General features: G+C 35.4%; 1 pseudogene; it reads right to left on the bottom strand.

Moving 5' to 3' along the window:
- Positions 1–1,073: 1,073 nt before the first annotated feature.
- The window catches only part of LOC114024398, a 72,366-nt pseudogene continuing 50,819 nt past the window's right edge, over positions 1,074–22,620 (bottom strand).

The following is a 22,620-nucleotide window of genomic DNA, read 5'->3' as shown; positions in this document are numbered from 1 at the left end:
TCCCTCTCTACGACCACTATCAACTATTCTTTCATCTCTCCTACTGCCTCAGGTCTGTGAAACTTATCTTTCCTCCTTTCCTGCTTGTTCCTTTACCCTGTCCCTGTTTTGATAATCCATCAGACCTGCTCCTCCCATGCTTCTTCCTTCCCTTCAGAGTCTTAAACCATTGGTTGACCATTTCTGTTACTATATGCAAATGGTTCTTAAATCTAGGTATCCTTCCCTAAGTTCTCTTCTGGTCTCCAGTCCTGCATAGCTAACCACTTGTTGGACATCTCCAACTGGATAACTTATTTGACATTTCCAACTGGATGTATCTAAAATTAATTTCCCCATAAGGCTGTTCTCTCTATAGAACTCTGCAACATTAGACCTTTCCTTGTTTCTTCCCTTTAACTTAACTCCCATATCTAAATATTTGCCATATCATGTTGATTCTATACCCACAACTTCTTTTGCATCCATTTCATTCTTTTACTCATATTGCTTCTCTCTCTACTTCAATTTCTTATCACCTCTCATTTAGACTAATTCAAAATACTCCTAGTTGGTCTCCCTAGTTTTAGGATCTCTTGGGTCTAATTTAGCCTTCCCACATGCACCAAATTAGTATGTCTAAAATATAGATAAAATCATGAGAAAAATCCCTCCCCTACTTTTCTATTAAAATTATTCAATAGCTCCCCATTGCCCCAGGATAAAAAAAACAAACAAACAAACAAAAACACTTAGTCCTGCCATTCAAAGCGTTCCACGATCTGAGCCCCAACCTTTGAATTTCCTTGATAGCATTTCCTTTCCTTTATTATCTATTTTAATCACACTGTACTTCTAGATGTTATCTACACATGAAATTCCATCTACTGCCACTGTACCTATGCATTAGGTCTCATGTCTGGAATGCACTGACTCCTCACCTCTTCATCTTAGAATTGCTAGTTTCTTTCTTTTTTTATTTTATTTTCTGTTTCCAGTTTATCAGACAGAAAGGGCAGGGAGGAAGGAAAGGGCAGATGCCAGAGGGGGCAAGGGTCAAGGAGTGGGGGCCAGAGGCCCTGGGGGTCGGCCAGTTACCTGGGGGGCACCTTGGGCCCGTAGCCCAGCTCGCCACCCCCAGTCAGGGGCAGCTCCACGCTAGTGCAGAAGGAAGCATGGAATGCCAGGAAGACGGCAGTAGCCCCTACCTCATCCAGCTGGCCCATCCATCCTAGGGGCTACATCTGCTCCCCTTCTCTGATTGTGGCACAGGGATTGGGGGTCAGGGGGGCCAGCTCCTTCCACAGCAGGGTCCATATGCTTCCTGGGGAGATGCAGTTGACTCGGACACCATATTGACTCTCATCCAAGGCCAACGCCTTGGTCAGAGCGGTCACAGCCCCCTTGGTGGCCACATAAGATGCGGCCTTGCTCTGCCAGTTGGCCCCCACAAGGCTGGAGATGTTAATGATGCTGCCGCAGCTCTGCAGAAGGAAGGTTAGGGTGTACTTCAACACTGTGTATGTGGTGAGGAGGTTCAGTTCTAGCAAGTCTCGGAAGGCCTGAGAGGAAGTCTCTTCCAGCATCTCCTCCGGGGATGACGTCCAGCATTATTCACCAAGCAGTCCAGTGGCCAAAACATTGCAGGTTCTCAAACATCAGGGCCTGGAGGCCAGGAGACAAAAAAACCCAAAAATCAGGGACCAGAGAGACAGGAGACTGGCAGATTCAGATACAGTCTATGAGAGATAGAGACATCTTGGGCAGAGATGTCAAGACTCACAGAGATGTAGCTGGAAGAAACCCCAGAAAAGTGTGAACAGAAGAACTGGATTTGTGGAGATGTGGAGGGAAAGAGACATGAAGAGTGGGTCACGGTCAAAATTTGGTGAAGGGAAATAGACAAGGAATGCTGGGAAACTGAGTGTTGGAGTTCTCAGACATGGAATGCTGGGGAGCTTAGTGCTGGAATTCTCCAAGCCTCTTTCTCTCCCCTCCCTCAACTGTTCACATACATGAGCCACAGAGAAGGGCAAGATCAGAGACCAAGGAAACCCAGGAACAGAGAGATGGATGGAGTGTGTGTGTGTGTGTGTGTGTGTGTGTGTCTGTGTGTTGCTAGTTTATTTCAAAACACAGTTCAGGTACTACATCTTTTAGAGACTTTTCCTTATCCCTACCCCACCTCTGGTTATTATATTCTCATATGTTCCATATTTCTGTTTGTTTACTAGTCTGTGTTCATCCATCTGTCTCTCTGTCTATCTTTCTGTCGGTCTATCTGTCTCTCTGTCTCTGTCTCTCTGTCTCTGTCTCTGTCTCTGTCTCTCTCTGTCTCTCTCACACACCCACCCACTTCTATTACCATCCACTGAACAGCTTACATTCTTGGAGGCATTCCTGGGGTGAAATTAAGTGACTTGCTTAGTTAGTAGGTGTCAAAGGTATATCCAGGTCTTTCTGACTTAAAAGCAAAATCTCTATGCATTATCTAACACCACCTCTTCCTGCGCATGAAGAGAGCCAGATTCTTATAATAATAAGCATCATTCTCCCCATTTTTATCAAGATTTGAACTTCACTACTTTTGAGTATTAATGGATCCGGGACTCTCATCCTCCAAATCCTTGATTTTGTCTTTTTAGTAAGAGAGCTGTTGAATTGTTAGAGAATAGTAAGGAGGAAAAGAAGCCAAGTCAAACTCAACAAGAGTCATTTTCTCCACTTTGAAGAAGAAGAGACAGTGATGTGATACAGTTGATAGAGTGCAAGGCCTAGAGTTCACAATACCTGATTTCAAATCCATCCTCAGATATTTACTAGCTACATGACCCTGGACAAGTCACTTTACTGCTATCTGACTCAGTTTCCTCCATTGTAAAATGGAGATAATAATAGCACCCACCTCCCAGGTTATTGTTGTGATGATCAAATGAGATAAGAACTGATAAGCAATTAGCACAGTGCCTGGTATATATAAGGTACCATATAAATGCTGAGTAGCTATTATTAATGTTGCTATTATTAACAAACAAAGATGTCCTTTCATGACAGGTCAACTGTACAATAAAGCAGATGAAGACTATGACAATGAGGTGGTCATTTAACAAATCAATATCAGAATTTCTTCATTTGAAGAAATTTTTAAAAGAGACTCCTTTTGCCTAGGCCTTCAGAGGTAGTTTAAGGATAACCAGATTTCCAAAGCACAAATAGAGCTCAGGGAAAGGTTACTGCATGATGCAAAGATGATAAGAATTTTAGGAAAACAGTCCATTAAATAGCAATTCAGATGAGAGATTTAATTCTGAGAAGTGCTTAAAGGAGCTCTCAGCCTTGCCTCTGAAAGTCCGAATGATTATTTTAAGGCCTTGAAAACCGCCAAGTTGGGCAGAAAACAAACAAACAAGTCATAAATATGTCACCTTTGCTAAAAATCAAATGTTCTTTCCCAAATTTTCAAAGTAGTAGGAATTGTTCTGCTATTTGAAAGGAAGCACAAAGTGCCAGAGGAAGCAGAAAAAGGCACATTTCAAAAGAACACAAAGTACAGTTTCAGAAGGAAACATAAAAATACAATCAGGAAATGTACTCTTTCTTGCAAACTCTTCATGGCAGCTTTAGGCAGTGTGTGTCATCAGAAATGCTTGTCTCTATACCAAATTTTTAAAAAATGAAATGGCAATTATGAAGACTAATAAAGGTATTTACCTCTGTTTTCACCAAATTGCTCAGATGTTACTTTGAGCTTGTATTCTCTGTCACACAAATGGAAAAGGCCCTTGAAAAACTTTGTTTCTTGTTTCCAGACTATTCTTAATGAATGCAGCTTATCAAGCCAGAGAGGAGAAAATGCATCTGAGAAAATCTCTCAGGAAAACAGGAACAAGGATAAAAGAACAGGAAGAGGTTTGCAGGGTCAATCAGTTCACGTTTTATACCTATGGAAATCAAAGCTCAGAGTGATTAAGTAACTTTTCTAAGGTCACACATAGAGTAACTGATAGAGCTAGAATTCAAATTCAGGCCTTTTGACTAAATTTATTGCCATTTCCATTGGGTTACATTGCTGTCATCTATTCATGTGTATAAATGTATATATGTGCATGCATGCATGCATGTATGTATGAATGTATGTACATATGTATGTATAGGTAGGTATATGCATGCATGTATATACACATGTGTGTATGTGTGTATATATGTATATATGCATATGTATGTGTATATGTATATATATATTTTCTCTCTCTCCCAGTATCTATAAATTTGCTTGAATATAGATATATCTATACCAACATTAATACTCATATCTTTCTATATTTTAACTATTTGAGTGTATCTGTATCTCTGTCTAAATCTCTTGTGTATATATATATATATACATATATATGTATGTATCAACTATAAACCCTTAATTTATACCATCTACATCTATATCTTTTTACCATCTATCATTTTTTTAAAAGATGAAATGTATGATTGATCTTAGCAAAGGCATGAAGTCACAGAAAAGAAATCACAAGAACACAGGATTATAAATTTTGGTCTAAAAAAGTCTTTGGATTTCATTAAGTCCAACTCCATTTTACAGATGAGAAAAATTAAGATAAGTGACATTATGTTATTTCTCTAGGGAAACAGCTAATAAATGTTAAAAGTAGAATTCAAAGTTGTGAGTACTTAAATCTCTCTAAAATTAAGATAAAATAAAGGGAAATAGTGTGAGATAAGGATGGGATAGAATATTTAAGCATCTAGTTCTTTCAGTATAAATCCTGAGAAAGATGAGGAAGTGAAACTTCCTGGTTATTAATGGGGAGATGGCAATCTTATATTGATATCGCAATACACTCAGAGAGGGCCTCCTTGTATATTGTATGAACCAGTGTTTTTTTAGGATCCACAAGAGATCTGAGACAGTAAACCCTTGGCCAATGACTTGGTGAGCTACGTGAAAATGTAGTGCTGTAAGTGGGGATAGAATGATGGACCAGATGCAATGTGACCTGTATTTCAATCCTACCCTATACACTTTTTAAATTATGGGACCTTGGGTAAGTCACTAAACTTTTCTATGATTCCTATAGCCTCTCAGGTCCCATCTACTTCTAAATCAATGATCCTGGGATCTTATGGAGGAAGATCTATAAGCCTAGGAAAATAAAGCTGGCCCCTGGGATGTTCAAGCTCTCAGGTATCATCTATCAGTTAAGAGAGACATAGCAGCAAGGTATCCCAGGATCAAAAGTTCAGAAACAGAATTTGTTTAAGGGTCGGTTATCTGTATTCATAAGGCCTAGCATGAATATAAGCCACACAGCAAACATTGCATAAATGGAAAGGGCAATTTATTACTGAGGCTGAACTAGCCCAAATCATCTAGTTATAGGCAGTTATGGAAAAAAAAATAAGATGAGGCAAGGGAAAGCCTTCCAAGAGACTGAAAGAAGGGAAACTTCTTTTTAAAATGTATATTTCTTTGTTTCTGCATTTTTATCCTGTACATACTTATTTCCTTTTTTGCTTCCTTTGTCTAAAAAAAAAAATCAAACTATGTCCCTTGTGAATAATGAGTGTGTTGTCCATTGTATTTGTCTCTCCAGGACCTAGCACAGTGTCTGGCAAATTATTGGGTGTTGAATCATTGACCAGCAAGATTAGGCTTCTTCACAGTAAGAAGTATGACTCAGCAAAAACTAATATAAAAGAGTACAAAAAGATGGAAAGCCAGCTCAGAAACAACTTTCACATTGCTCTGTTATAGAAAAGATAGGGGATTTTTTTTTGGAAGAGGTACTGAAAATCATATAGTCCAACCCCTTGCTTGTACAGCTAAGGAAACTGAGACCTAGGAAATGTTAATAACTTCAAGGGGCCAAGTTGGCAGAGTGAGTAATATTTATAAATTTGCCTGAATATATCTATGCCTGAAAAGACATATTTATACCTATATCTGCATCAATATCAATATCTGTCTTGATCTTCCCTGTCATCATAACTTTCTATGGTCAGATTCTTTTTGTTGCTTTTTTGCTCATCTTTTTTGGCTTTTTTTCCTTTCTTTTAAATTTGTGAGACAAGAAAGTGTGAAAGGAGAGAGAGGATAAACAGAAGGAAAAATAGTATAGAGAGAAACACACAGAAAGTAGTCATATTGTGAATTTGAATGGAATGAATTCTCCCATTAAAAAGAAGTGGATAGCAAAGTGTATCAAAAACCAGAATTCTACAATATGTTATTTACAAGAAACATACTTGAAGCAGAGAGACACACGCAGAATAAAGGTGAGAGGCTGGAGACAAAATAAGGTAGACTAGCAATACTAAATCTCAAACTATATTATAAAGCAGCAAGCATCAAAACTATCTTTTGTTGGCTAAGAAATAGAGTGGTGGATCATTGGAATAGATTAGATATATAAGACAAAGTTGTCAATGATGATAGTAACCTAGTGTTTGATAAACCCAAAGCCTTTGGGATAAGAGCTCACTACTTGACAAAAATTGCCAGGAAAACTAGAAAACAATATGGCACAAACTAGAAATAGACCAATATCTCACACCATATACCAAGACATAAAAATGGGTACATGATTTAGACATAAAGGGTGATACCATAAATAAATTAGAAGAACAAAGAATAGTCTACCTGTCTGATCAAATTTATAAGAAAACAAGTCATTCCCCAATTCTTTTTTTTTAGGCAATTGGGGTTAAGTGACTTGCCCAGGGTCACACAGATAGTAAGTGTCAAGTGTTTGGTCTGAGACTGGATTTGAACTCAAATCCTCCTGATTTCAGGGCCAGTGCTCTATCAACTGCACCACCTCGCTGCCCCACATTTCCCAATTCTTAAATGGTCAAAGGATATGAACAGGCAATTTTCAGATGGAGAAATCAAATCTATCTACAGGCATATGAAGAAATACTCAAAATCACTTTTGATAAGAGAAATGTAAATTAAAACAACTCTGAGGTACCACCTCATACCTATCAGATTGGCTTATATAACAAAAAAGGAAAATGATGAATGTTGGAGAGAACATGGGGAATTTAGGGTACTAATGCACTGTTGGAGTTATGAACTGATCCAACCAATCTGGAGAATAATTTGGAACTATGCTCAAAGGGCTATAAAACTGTGCATACTCTTTGATCCAGAAAGACCATTACTAAGAGATCACAAGAAAGGGAAAAGGTCCTGTATGTTCAAAAATATTTATAGCAGCCCTTTTTGTTGTGGCAAAATATTAGAAATTGAGGGGATGCTCATCAATTGGGGAATTACTGAACAAGTTGTGGTATGTGAATGTAATGGAATACCATTTTTCAATAAGAAATTATGAACAGGCAGATTTCAGAAAAAATCTAGAAAGACTTGTATGAACTGATGCAAAGTGAAATGAGCAAAACCAGGAAAATATTATACATAGCATCAGCAACATTGTGGGATGATCAACTATGTATGACTCAGTTCTTCTCAACAACACAATGATCCAAGACAAGTACAAAGGACTCACAAAGGAAAATGCAATCTACATCCACATAAAGAACTGATGGATTCTGAATACAAAGTGAAGCATACTTTTTTCACTTCTTTTATTCTTTTTTTGTGTTTTTTTTCTTTTGATCTCTTTTGTCTTTCACAACCATGACTAGTACAGAAATACATTTTACATGCTAGCACATGTATAACCTATATCAAATTGCCTACCATTTTCAGAAGAGGGGAGGGAAGAGAGAGAGGGAGAAAAACTTGAAACTCAAAATCTTGTAAAAATAAAAGCTAAAAAATTGTCTTGACATGTAATTGGAGAAAAACAAAATACTATTAAAAACTTTTAAAAAAAAGATGTTAACTTCTTGACCAAAATCATACAAGTACCAAGTGTCTGGAAAGAGATGCAAACTGAGGTCCTCTGACTCTTCGGCTAGCACCATTTCCATGATCCCATACTCCATTCTTTCTTGACCAGTTCTCTTTTTCCCTCCAAAGATGCCTGGCTCTAATAAAAAGAAATGGACAGTCTTGAACAATAGCAAAGAAGCCTTCTTTCTTGAAAGTTTTATCTTCCGAACTTTGGGTATTCTCACTGTGGAGAGATATAGGAACGTTTGTCAAGGTTATTAGCAGAAACTGCTGCTTTTCCACTCTGGGTAACTAACCTGCCCCACCCTGATTCTGGTAATATGTTGAGAAAATGAATTGCATCTGTTTCCTTTATTTCCCTACTCAGGTTCTCTGAGATAGCTTAAGGGAGGGGCATTGCTTCGTCGTGAGATGAGCAATAGATTTTGAGTCAAAATACCTGAATCCAAATCCCAGCTATGCCCTTTACCTGTATGATGAGAGACGCATTTTTTCACTTCTCTAAAATTCAGTTTTTTCATCTGTCAAACTAGAAGGTTAAACTGGATGCTAAGATCCCTCCCACATCTAAGATCCTCTGAAAACAACCAATTGATTCATCTCCTTTCTGTAAGATGAACTCATTGTACTCAGGCCTATTCCATTTATTGCTTAAGTTGCCTGTGCTTGAAATGTGTTTCCATTTCAATGTTGCTAACACATTTTCATTGAATCTTTCAAGACCTAACTCGCATTTGCCACTCCCAAGAATCCTTTTCAACCTCACTTTACTCCTTTGTTTTGCCTGTCATAGTTCATATATTAATGTTTGTAAGTTGCTGAGGTTTCTAGCTACTTATTTCCTGGTAGAAGGTAAACTGTTTGCTGGCAGGGATAAGATCTACAGTGTCTTTTGTATTACACATGATGTCTGATGAAAGTAGAAACCTGGAAATGCCTTTTGAATAAATGATTGAAAAATGCCTTTCATAGGCTGGGGATAAAGGAAATATGTAAAAGTCTTAAGACCCATGAACTTGTTTATAGAAAATATGTGAACCTAGAATAAATTTGGAAACAACCTACAATGACTAGATCAGGGACATGCACTCATAGAAACATTACCCTTTGGCATGTTTCGGCTTTGACAGTTAGAGGGAAGAGCTAATCAATAAGTAGAAGACCATTAATAAGGTGACATGGAAAGATAAACTCCAAAGTAAGGCAACACAATCTTGAGTAATAGAATAAAGTACTATGAGTTATGTAAAAAATCTCTCTGTCTCTCTCTCTGTGTCTGTCTCTGTCTGTCTCTGTCTCTCTCATCTGTCTTCTTTCCATTTTGCTCTCATTCAGGTAAAAGATGGGAAGGAATAAAATGAATGCTTGATTATTAGGAAAATAAAAAGAAAACAGATCAGTAATATAAACATTTGATAGAGGCAGAAAGATATAATTGATAAAGAACTAGCTTTGCAGCCAGAAAGGAATGACTTCAAGTTCTGCCTCTTATCCTAGCTTTGTTGTCACCCTCCAGTATTTTAGACAATTTTATCTGCATTGATAGAGGGAGGTTTTTTGTTTTTTTTTTTTATTTTTTTTTCCCCAACCAGGAGTTCCTTATATGAATGAAATCACAGCTAAATTCTCTTTCTCATATGTGGTACTTCACAGTTTACAAAGTGTTATGCATATATTATCTCTTTTGGTCCTGGCAGCAGCCCCTGCAGGGAGATACTACATGCATTATTATGCACAATTTTATGCATAAGGAAACAGGCTAAAGGAACTGAGTGACATATTTGCCTATAAGCATACAGTTAATAAGAGTCAGAATCAGCCTTTGAATGCATACATTCCTGAATTCAACACCAACATTCTGTCTGCTTGGCAACATTGATTTAAAATGGGTAAATGGGTAAAAATAAAAACAATGTATTTGTTTTTCACTCAAACCTTAGATCCAGTGTCTATTGCCAAATCCTAAGCCATAGTTTCTTAGAGAATTTAAATTAATGTCTGTCATTCTCATTTGTAGGCTAAAAGATTTTACCTTAAACAGAAAACATCCAGTGTACTTACCAAGTAGAGGCATGTGGAAACTAAGAGCAGCAGTGATGAAGACTCCAAAAACATTAAAAAAGTGGGGACAGAATTACATGGTACAGTGGAAAGAGCACTGGCCCTGGAATCAGGAGGACCTGAGTTCAAATTTGGCTTCAGACACTTACTAGATGTTTGACCCTGGGTCACTTAACCTGATTCCCTCAAAAATTAAAAAAGAAGAAGAAAATTGTTTGATGAGTATGAGCCACATTAGCTCTCAAAACACTGAAAAAGTGTTATGAGGAAAGTGTGCCTCTAGAAAATATTGGTGTAAGACCTTGACTGGATCATCCTGATAGCATTTCTAAATAAAACTGAAAGAAGTCAACAAAAGGGATCATAGCAAAGAAACGATGAGGATATATGATTTTCACTAACTCTAAATAAAACTGAAAGAGATCAACGAAAAGGATCATAGCAAAGAAATGATGAGGATATATGATTTTCACTAACTACCCTTACACCCTTTTTGATCAACAGGCCGATCTACTCTGCAAGTCTGCAATCTCACAAAATTGCAGTTTACAAGCCCCAAATGATGTGTTCAACTTTCTAAGTCAGTCTGAAAGGACACAGTTAATTCTTAGTAAAGGCATCTAATAAAATAACATTGAATGAAAAGCAACAAAAATAAAAATATTTCCATGTAAAGCTGATGCATACACTCAGAAATAAGTGCATGCATTTCAGTTAGATAATGGAAACATAGTCAAACAGACACATACATACATACATACATACATACATACATACATACATACACATACAAGAAAATGTGTTTGAAGCACAGATGGAGAGAGGAAACTCATGCCACTGATATTGCATTGCATTGCAAGCCTTGCTTGTGACAATATCATCATAACTTTCAGCACCTGTCAGACTTATTTTAATTAGCTGGTGCTCATTATTGAGTTGGTCCCACTATCAGGCATATCTGGAGTGGATAGAATAGCTCTTGGCTTAGAGCTTCTAACTTCAGTTACAAGGTTATCTCTTCATGTGTTGTTGCCATTTGTCTTTTACCTTAAAGCATGTACTGTTTTTAACAAAAGTTAAAACTTCATATCTAGTCATGAAAATGAAGTGAAGGATAGCATTTTTGCCATTTTTAGGAATCTATTTCCTGAAATTTGCTTTTCTTTCAAGAAAGTTATCTTTGCTTCAGGCACAAAGCTCCTTAGAACAAAGAACTTCCTCAACTAGAGATGCAAATTTGCTTTTTTTTAACCTCCATTTCGTGATCACCAAAAGATGATCTTCAAGAGAGGGTCACTCTCTTTACTTTCAGTATTCTGTGTCTGATTCAGAGTCAGAAAGCCCATGTAACCCTGTTTGATTTTCAATCGATAATCTCCTTATAGTCATTATATATTTAAATGCTATTCTTCCTAATACTTCTTAAGAGCTTTCAGGAGCAAAGAGTTTCTCAATTGCAAAATTCCTGTGCTCTCCCACATAGATAGATGGGAGGTAAAATGACATAGACAACATAGAAAAATAAATAGATAGAATAGAACATTTATCAAGGGGGCAAGGTTGTGTCTTCACTGCATAAAATTGCATTCCTATTCTATCATTTGCATATGTCCTTAGCAAAAAGCTTCAATCTTGGAACTAACCCACCCAACATATGTAAATAGAACCACTGTAAAAATATACTACCCATGTGGACATCCAGTATATTGCTCACATGGCATTTTTAAAAAAATACATATTATTTATTTTTAAAATTCTTTATTTTTTTAAATTTTGAGTTCCCAAATTTTCTCTGCTTGTAGTGCTTCTCCCATCTATTAAATAGGTAAACAACATAATATCAATTACACATGTAAAATAATGTAAAACATACTTCTATATTAGCCATGTCCCCAAAATCAAGAAAAAATAAAGTGAAAAAATGTATTTAAATTTGCACTGAGAGTTCATCAGTTTTCTTTCTAATCATGAATCCTTCAGAATTGTCTTGTATTATTGTATTGATCAGAAAAGCTAAGTTTTTTTTCACATTTTAAGTTTTTCATATTTTACATTATTGCTATTATTTCATACTATGATGTACTGGTCCTCACTTCACACCACATAAATTCATATACATCTTCCCAGTTTTTTATGAAAGCTTTCCTCTCATAATTTCACATAGTTTTCATATAGTTCAATTTTTTATGGCTTTCCTCTCATAATTTTGTATAGGAGCTAGAGGCCCCAGAGATGGCCTGTTATGCCAATGGCCTAATAAGCTAGAATTTTGGGGCCTCAACTGCTAATCTGTGCTGTGGATAAGAGCCTCCCATTGTCTTTCCTGGAAACTAACTGTGCTGGGTTGCACTCCCCTTTTACCCAACTGAAACAAACCTTTCCTGAAGTCTTTCTAAGATAGCTTGTCCTTGAAAATTATTTCATTCTTTCTTTTTGTGGATTCTGTCACTCCAGAATTTTTAAGAGACGTTATTTCAGAGGGAAACTGGGAAAAACTCAGGTAACTACCTGGTTTTCTCCACCATCTTGACCTATATTACTCTTTATTTTAAATTTCTTCTCGTTCTGGGAATCATCAAACTTCTTGGCCTTGACTCAAGGAAAGGGAATTTCACTTTTTCTTGTGTGTCCCTACTTATTCCTGATCAATTTTCTCTTTTTCTTCATCTCAGCACTTTGCCTGGGGGTTGGAGTTACACACTTGGTCTTCTTTCTCCCAAATTCTTTCCCCTTCCCTTTCTCTGATTTCATCTTCTTGTCTTCCTCAATTGTAAATTAAGTATCTCAAAGACCGGGAATATATCATTTTTACTACTCAGAGCCTCTCACATGACAGTTCCTTAATAAATGATTGATTGATTGATTGATTGATTGATTGCAGGTTGAGTGAATTTAGTAAGCCCAACTGTATTTATTAGGTGCCTTCTTTATGACAGACACTATTTTCAGTGCCTTTGATTAAAAAGTAGAAATGAATATTTCCTACCCTAAGGAAGATTACAGTCTAAAAAGGTAAATGAACTTTACCCTTTGTTTGAAACACTTTATCTTATCCTAATAGAATGCTTTCATCCAGGCATCAGAGGTCAGCCACATAGGCAAATTCATTGTATTTTGCTATGTGGTCAATAAAGTAAGATGAAGGATATGGGTGAATCGAGAAAATGCCTGGTTGGAACTTCTTTCCTTCTGTTGACCAGAAGAAATATTTGAAAAGTAAAAATGTCTTAGTAATGGAATGCATATGATAAACATGGATTCTTTATTAAACCTGCAGTTTTACCTATGTGTTACAAAATGCTGGTTCTTCTGATAACTAGCTATTTTACCCTAATTAAATGTTTTGATGTGATTGTGCTTTGTATTTCATATTTTCCCAACACAGAGCCTAGGAGACATTTAAAATTATTATAATCTGTACTTTACAGGTGAAAATTCTAAGATATAGTTATGTTAAATGATTTCAACACTGTTACAGAGGCAGATCAGCATATTGGATACAAGGTCAAACCTGGAGTCTGTGTTCAAGTCACTTTTTAGTATCTCAGGAAACTTTATAATGTTCCTAATTTAATGCACCAAAATGATTGGTGGAAGGCATTTCCACACTGAAAGTTCCTCACACTGATGAAACCAAACAAAGGTAGGTCCAGACCAAAGCAGTAGAAAATCAAAATTCATAGAAGTAATGAATGTGAGAGTCAGTATTAAAAGTCAGGCCTCCTACCTATGAGAGCACTGCATGTACCAGCAAGCTTGTAGGATGTCTGTATGCGTGTGTGTGTGTGTGTGTGTGTGTGTGTATATACATACACACATATCATGTACACACATATGGAGAGAGACAGACAGATTTTTACATAACTGATATTGCTGAAATAATTCCTGCCACTCTGACACTTCAGTGACTTTTCATTTTTCTATTAGAAAAGTTCAGCCTTAGTTATATCCAGCAGAAAATTAATTTATTACTTTGATTAATCAATTAATTGTTGGAAAGTGCTTTGAGTGATATAAAAATGTGGAACAGTGAATCACTTTAAATTCTCCATTGTAAATCTTCATGAACTTTAATCAATGAAATATGCTCATGAACTGGCATCAGTGAAAGAAAATTTAAAATGCCTTTAAGTTTCCATTATATAGTAAATTTAATTGCACTGATTTAATTTTCTGAAAATTCAAAATTTCAAAAGATTGATTGAGATTCTTTCATGCAATAAAAAATACAGGATGATAGAAATAAATCAGGAGTAATTTTTTTTAAATTTTAAATAAATCATAACTTTAAACATTGAAATCTAACCTAAGAATTGTCCTTATATCATTCTCAGGTATGTATATAGTAAGATAACATTAGGCATAGAAAAGTTGGAATGGAGATTCTATAGTCCAATTCTTTCATGTTTTAGATGGGACAATTGAGGCCCAGGTATATGCAATGATTTACCCCAGGTCACAACTTAGTTAATAACAGCTGAATCTCAAGCTCAGGGCTTCAGATACCAAGTTATTTTCTTTTCCATTATTCAAATCTACTGTAATGAATTATTTTAATGTCTTTGGTAATTGTCAATGAATTGTCATATTATAGATCTTTTCTAAGACTTGTTTTTTCAGGTTATGTGGGATTCTTATTAACTGAAGGTCTTCAACATAGACTATATAACTATTTTTTTGGTTATGTTATCAAGGGAATTGGTCTAAATGAATATTCTTTGAAGTTCTCTGTTCAGGTCAAGTCATCAATCATTTGTTAAGTGATTATTATGCTAAGTGTCATGTATACAAAAACAAAAAGAAAGTTGCTGCAATTAAGAAGCTTAAAATCTAATGGGGAAAACACTACAGAAAAAGGAGATGAAAAGTTGGGGTACCCACATGGGGTCATAGTGCTGAAACCCATGGAAAGAAATCTGGCTTCTGTAGGCCAGTCCTCCAAATTGACATTATAGGAAGAATTCACCAATAGGAAAAGGGGACTGCAAGGGAGAATGGAGAAAACAGCTGAGATATGGTGGTAAAATCTTGATAATTTTGTGATGTCTTCAAATTATATTTGATTGTATAGCAAGTTAACTAATAATAAAAACAGGAATACATTTAAATATTGCCTTGATATTTGCAAATAACTTTAAACATCTCATTTGAATCTTATCACAAATCTATTAGCATAGTTATTATTTTTTAGTATATGAAGATACAGAGTGAGAGGGGAAGCTAAGTGGCATAGTGCATAGAGAATTGGGAGATGAGACTCATCGAAAAAGACTTTGATGTTGGGAAAGATTGAAGGCAAAAGGAAAAAGGAGGTGTTAGAGGATGACATAGTTAGTGTCGTGCACATGGTGAACTTGGCCAGACTTTGAGAGACAGTGGAGATGGAAGGGTGTGTAGTGCTATGATCCATGGAACATATGGTCCTGAGTCACAAAGACTCAGACATGACTGAATGACTGAGTGACAACATAGACTGACAGTTTAAGTGATTTGCTCATAGTCACCCAGTTATTTACTTAGAGATGGAATTTGATACATTGCTCTGAGTTTAAGTCCAATGATCTACTCATTTTGTCTTTTTTTCCCTCTATGATAATAACTTAGAAATTTACACCTAGTTATTAAATAGCAATTTAACCATTTTATGGAGAGTTGAGGACCTTAACTTGCCCTCCTTTTTTAATTGTTCAGACACTGTACTTCTTATTAAAACTTATGAAATAATGTGGACAAATTACTATAATAAGGATGAAATTCAATTTAATTTCCTTGCCTACTTTCAATAGCCAAAGATATTGGGTTAAGGAGAAAGCTGAATTAGTTGGCTAAAATTAAGCATTGGCATAATGTGTGATCTTCAGTTAATATTTTCCCTTTGTTTCTCTTAAACTAATTTAAAAGTTCTAAAGCACATAGTCAAATAAAATCATCATATTTTAAGGTTGAGAAAACTAATATCACATGGTACTGGGAATAGATCAACTAAAACCCTAACAACCAGCCTAATCAATTGGCTACACAACAGAAATGGCCATGGGAAGTTTTGAAGATCAGTTTAAAGTTATTTTCCTTTACAAATCATTTAAAACACAGAAGGGGAGAGAGACAGACAGAGAGAGAGAGAGACAGAGAGACAGAGACAGAGAGACAGAGAGACAGAGACAGAGAGAGACAGAGAGACAGAAGCAGAGGGAGAGACAGAAACAGAGACAGAGAGACAGAGAGAGAGACAGAGAGAGAAAGAGCTCCTATATTGGAGATGCTTTTTCCTTTTTTTCATCCTGAAGAACTGCCATCTCTGCAATGCTAAGAAATTGGTTTCTGTCTGTAAGCAGGGATCTGCAGATTATTCTAGTTTCAAATAAATGCAAATGATATGCACCTGATGTTCTGATGTTTATTGGTTTTCCTTAGTGGCATTGATAAGTAATTTGGAGGAGGGTTTGGGGTTCTTTTTTTTCCTCTCATTACTAGAATTACATCTAATATTTCATGAACTATGTGGCAAATTCTCCATATGGGAAAGAGGATCATTCCTGAATTTGTGTTTGTTAGGACGAGTAATGCCATTTCAAGAATGTGCTATAACATTTACAGCACAATCGAGATTTATTAAAACTACTCCACAGAGCACCATTGTAAAGAATTTATGAACTGTAAAAACTGCTATAAAGGTCACTTGAGATGCAAAAGTTTAATTTGGAGTATCATGTTGTGGTAGAGAACTGCTAAACTCAATTCTTGTTTAAACAAATGGTTTCAGGATATTTGTCTCAAACTGTGTGGCTTATGAAATTCATGGGGAGGAGGGATCCTGAATATTATCAAGTACTATGCTTTTTTTTGAGATTTGTTGTTTGCTAGCCCTAAACTTACCTCATAAAAATAAGCAAAAAGTATACACATACATAAGATACGATATTTATTATTTATATATGTATGTATGTATGTACCCATATACACATATAGGACACAATACACACATATTACCTTCTTTTAAAGAGTGTTTTGTATGGCATTAGTGCCAACCTAGACATCAATTTTTGTCCCCTTCAATCCCTAATCCATAAGAGATACAGCATTATATAGCCATGAAGACACACAAGGGAATAGTGCAACCAATTTAATATGTTAAAAAAATGCAATATTTGGAAATATTGGCCTAATCCAGGCTACAGATAATAAAACATTATTTTAGATAATATTCATTAATATGAAAATCAAACTCATTCATCTAATTATGTACAATAAAAAAATTCAAGTAACAGAACATGGCTATTGTCAGCACCCTGGTCAGGGACAGCAATGAAACTCAGAGAAGCAAATTAAGTCAGCACTGTAACAAGCAGACACCAGGGAGCTGGTTGGGGCTGAGCAGCATTGTATTGCTTTATAGATATGCAGAGACCATGTATAGTACTGGATTTAAGGAGGCAGAAGAGTACAGTTTGTTGCCACTAGTGATAAACACTAAATATTGTTATGGATCCTTTAAGTAGTATTAGTTGCTTTCTGAGAGTCACAAAGACCCAGGTAAGCCTACAGAGCAGAACTGTAACTAGCAATTTGAGCCTAATCAGCAGAAACACTCCCAGGGCAAATAGTATGAAATAATCTCTCAAATCAACTTTAAAATACGTGATGTGCATTTTAGTGCCAACCTAGTGCAAATAATGCAAAAAAAAAAAATAAAAGAAAGAAAGAAAATCAGTTCAGTGGGAAAGGGAATTAGTTGCTATTGAACTGAGCCTCTTAACATATTTCACCGACCCCTTTTTGCAATCTGGTGAAGGCTAGGGATCATTGCTCAGAATATTTTTATGCATAAAATACATAGCATTTCAAAAAAATTATATTTAAATAAAAATCTCTAAATATTACTACTTTCAAGTTAATGGACCCCCTGAAATCTGTCCACAAAATCCATGGTAGAAACACAGACCCCTGGATAAGAATTCAGGTTTTAAAGGCTCCTAGATAGATATTATTCCCAATGCTCATGATCTAGAAGCTCTGTATTTTAACTTATTATTCTTGTTAACTTGGTTTTAAACTCAGTTACTTCCTGAATGGACACATGCTTTACAATTTTAAAATTTCTGAATAAAAGGGCCTTGGGCATATGTGCGATAGTTCTTCCACCTTGTTACAGCTCTGTTCCAGAATTCAGGAAGAGTGTACCTGCTACATGATGAGTCACTTTGATTATTTCAGTATTGCCTTTAGGAAGGCAGCCAGGAGAGCCTTTAGGAAGGCAGCCATGAGAGCCATGTGTACAACAAAGTTTTCCCTTTCCCTGCTTATCTGTGTGCTGTGGTTATACTTGGTAGTTCCCTAATGACTGGAAGGGCCAGGCACTGGTATTAGATACATCTGTGTAGATAAAAACCCCATGAAACAGCTGTGGCTGCAATTCTCATATGACATCTGTCTAAGACTCTCCACACCTCTCATCAACGTCAATGGTAGTTTGAATGCCTCAGACATGACACTCATATTGAGTTATGAAAATGTACTAGGATATAATAAGATATAAGATTGATTTACAATTGAGAAGTTTCCATATAAGAGTTTTTGAAGAACAATCAAGAGGCTGTTAGCCACTTTCCACTATTTGATAATGTATCCTAACCATTTTATGTATTTAAAAATGAAATTAAGTAGAGTACACTTAATGGGGGCAGGGGTGGAGGGACAACTGAGTGGTTCAATGGATAGAACACTGAGCCTTGGGTGAGGAATACTCATCTTCATGAGTTCAAATCTGGCCTCAGATACTTGTTTTCTGTGTGACCCTGCCCAAGTCATTTAAAACTGTTTATCTCAGTTTCTCATTTGTGAAATGATCTGGGCAAGGAAATGACAAACCATTCCAGTATCATTGCCAACCCCAAATGGGCTCATGAAGAGTAGGACATGACTGAAAAATGACTAAACAAAATACACTTGGGGGCAGCTAGGTAGTACAGTGGATAAAGTTCTGGGTGGGTCTAGAATAGGAAAACCTGATTTCATATCAGGCCCAAGATGCTTACTAATTGTATGATCCTGGGCAAGTCACAATCTCAGCCTAAATTTCTCCATCTGTAAAGTGGGGATGACGATATTAACTACCTCCTAGTGTTGTTGTGCAAATCACATGATATAATAATTGTAAAGCACTTAGCACAGTGATTGGCACATAGTAAGTACCACATAAATCTTATTATTTATCTATTTTTCTTTACAGAGGATAGTGCAAATATATAACATTGGTATAACTGAATTGAATCAGAATGTTAGAAATAGAAGGAACCTTAGATTTTTTTATCCTGTTAAACTTCTTCCCATTTTACAGAAGAGAAACTGAGGCAAACAGAGGTTAGGTGAGTTGCCCAGGCTTACATTATTAGCTAATGGAAGGGATGGGACAAGAATATAATTCTCCTGCTTTCTAGTCCAATTCTTTTTCTGGTTTAAATAAGAGCACTTCAATTTTAATAAATATGAAATACATGACACAATTCTATTATCTATGCTTGACATAACCAAGATACACTAAGGAATAGCTTCATACATGAAGGAATAATGACCAGCTTTTTACTTGGCTGAAATTTCTTTCAAGATAATTGAACACAATTTTATTAAATTCATCTCCCTTCTTACTCTTCTTAGAAATCATGCATCCTTCAGGTTTTACTCTCACTCTCAAAATGAAAGACAAAGTAGGCTGTGTGAAATAAAATATAAGAACAAAAGGCCAAAAGGAAGAAAATAATTAGGTTATACTGTAACCATGAAATAAGGACACTATTTTTCAATATTTCTGAAAATTAAAGTTGGTGTCCCAGATAATCTACTCCAAGGCCAAACTGACCCTCATGAAACAAAAGAAAAATAAATTTTGAAAGGATCAAGTTACCATTAATTCAGAGAAATGCAGTGTTTTTTTCCCCCATCAATCCAATTTCAAGAAGTAATTGCAGCCACAGAAGATTTTAATAACCCTGGCTTTAACATAATTCCATAATTACCCTGTTACAAATATTATACCCCATGTAGCTTTGGCTATACCCAAATATCTTAGATCATAAAACAGATATCTGTAATGAGAAGAGAATACTTAGGCATTGAGTAAGGGGAAAGAGAAAAGATAGTAGAGACTATATGTCCTATTCTGGATCCATTTCTATTGCTATTATGAGCCGAATACAACAGTAATTAATCACTCTGAGTTTTCTTACACCCTTTTCTGTTGATTAACTTTCTATGACATCCATATACAAAAGGATACTGGGAATCCCATCTTAATAGATTTGAACATCTGATAATTTGAAGGCATAGGGACAGCCACAGTCACAGAAACTACAGGGACCAAGAAAGGCCTCCTGGAGGAAATGACATGTGACCTGAATCTTTAAAATGTCTAGGATTATAAGGGGAAGAATTTGTAGTATTAATAGGGAAAGTATTTCAGGCACTTGGGACAACCAATGCAGAATAGGAAAGTCATATGTGATGAGAAATAAGTAGATCATAGTGGCTATAACATAGGTCAATTGGAAAGGAGTAATTTGTAAGAAAGATAGGTAGTAGGGGTGGGGGCAAGATTAAAGAACAAGAGTGAAATAACAAAAAAAACATTTCTTAGTAAAAAAAAGTCAAATCATGAAAGCATTTTTAATGTAAATAAATTAAGAGAAAAAAATAAGAGGAAAACAATTTTAACATGTTAAATTTTTTGAGCTTAAACTATGGAAAAATGATTCACAAATCAAGATATAGTGCTATTTTTCTATCCTATTTTGAATATGTAAATTTTTTTTGTGTTCATGAGATTTACATTAAAAAGATTAAATCGTGATTTTAAAAAATTAAATCTAATGTGCAATTACTCTTAGTCTCTTGTCTGTGAGATATTCATTCATTTATTTAATCATTTATTTAATTTCTTTTTATTGTCTGTATGTTTGTTCATTAATTCAATTATCTCTATATTAATTTATCTTTCTAATTGTTTATTGATATGTTTGCTTATTTTAAGTAGCCCAAATTCATAGTAATTCTATTCTTGGAACTGTATGCAAAGTAATGTGAGCAGACCCAAAAGACAATTGCATATAGTGACAGCAATATTGAAATGATGATCCCATAAAGACTAGAACTGGGCAACTGGAAGGTAATGATTCAATGAGACATCAAGAAAAAATAAAAGAAAGTCAAAAGAAAGAAAAATAAAAGAAACTATGAAATATCTCAATGGAAAAAATATTCATCTTAAAAATAGGTCTAGGAGAGGTAATTTAAGAATTATTTGATTGCTTGAAAACCATGATCAAAAAGAGCCTACATATCATATTTCAAGAAATTACCAAGAAAAAATTGCCCTGATATATAAGACACAGAGGGCAAAATAGAAAATGAAAGAATCCACCAATCACTTCCTGAAAAAGAACCCAAAACAAAAACTGCTAGGAATATTATAGCCAATTACCCAAGCTTTGAGATAAAGTGGGGAATTTTACAAGCAGTCAGAAGAGATAATTCTAATAGCATGGAACCACTGTCAGGATTGTAAATTTATCTACTTCCACATTAAAGGAGTGGAGGTCTTGCAATATGATATTCCAGAAGGTAAAGTAGGTAGGATTACAACCAAGTGTAAATTATTCAGGAAAAAAAAATAAAACAATATAAACCTTCAGAGGAAAAAATGGATATTTAATGAAATAGAGGACTTTCAAGCATTTCTGATGAAAAGATAAGAGCTGAATAAAAAAAATCTCATTTGAAAACACAAGACTAAAGAGATGCATAAAAAGATAAATATGAAGGAGAAATCATAAGATAATCAATAATGTTAAACTGTTTACATCCTATTTGAAAAGATACATAATTTATAAGAGCTTCATTATTGTTAGGGCACTTAGAAACATTCTATATAGAACATGAAAGAGTGAGTTGATTATGCTGGGATGATCTAAAAAAATAAAGAGATGATAAAGAGGGATGCACTGGGAGAAGGGAGAAGTAGAATAGGGAGAATTATCTTAAATAAAAGAGGCATGTAAGGAAGACGTATAGTGGAGGGGAAAATGGGGGGGGAATGCTTGTACTTCTCTCTTATTGGAATTAGTACAAAAAGGAATGAATACACACACACACATAAATAGTCAGTTGAGTACAGAAATATATCTTGACCAAAAGGGAAATAGAAGGGGATAAGAAAAATTAGGGGAATGATAAAGGGGAGGTTAGATTAAGAAAGACAGTAGTCGGAAGCAAAACAAATTTTTGAGGAGGAACAGGATAAAAAGGAAGAGAGAAAGATAAGTAGAACAAAATAGGATGAAGGATATTACACAGTTATAATTTTAAGTGTGAATGGTATGAGCTCACCCAAATTATGGAAGTAGATAGCAGAATGGATTAGAAAACAGAATCCAACAATATATCATTTACAAGAAACACACTTGAAATAGAAAACAAACAGAATTAAAATAAAGAGAGACAATGAAATCTATTATGCTTCAGCTGAAGTTAAAAAGGCAGGAGTAGCAATCATGATCTCAGATAAAGCAAAAGTAAAAAAAAAAAAGACCTAATTAAAAGAGATAATCATGGAAACTAAATTTTTCTAAAAAGTACCATATTACATTCCCCTCAACTTCTAGCCTTGGGAAGGATAATCAATAATATACTTCCTGAAAAGAATAACAGCCAGGTAT

The sequence above is a fragment of the Vombatus ursinus genome, unplaced genomic scaffold, assembly GCF_900497805.2.
Source record: "Vombatus ursinus unplaced genomic scaffold, bare-nosed wombat genome assembly UNPS02014821.1, whole genome shotgun sequence".
Taxonomy (NCBI): Eukaryota; Metazoa; Chordata; class Mammalia; order Diprotodontia; family Vombatidae; genus Vombatus; species Vombatus ursinus.
This window is presented reverse-complemented; position numbering and strand designations above follow the sequence as displayed.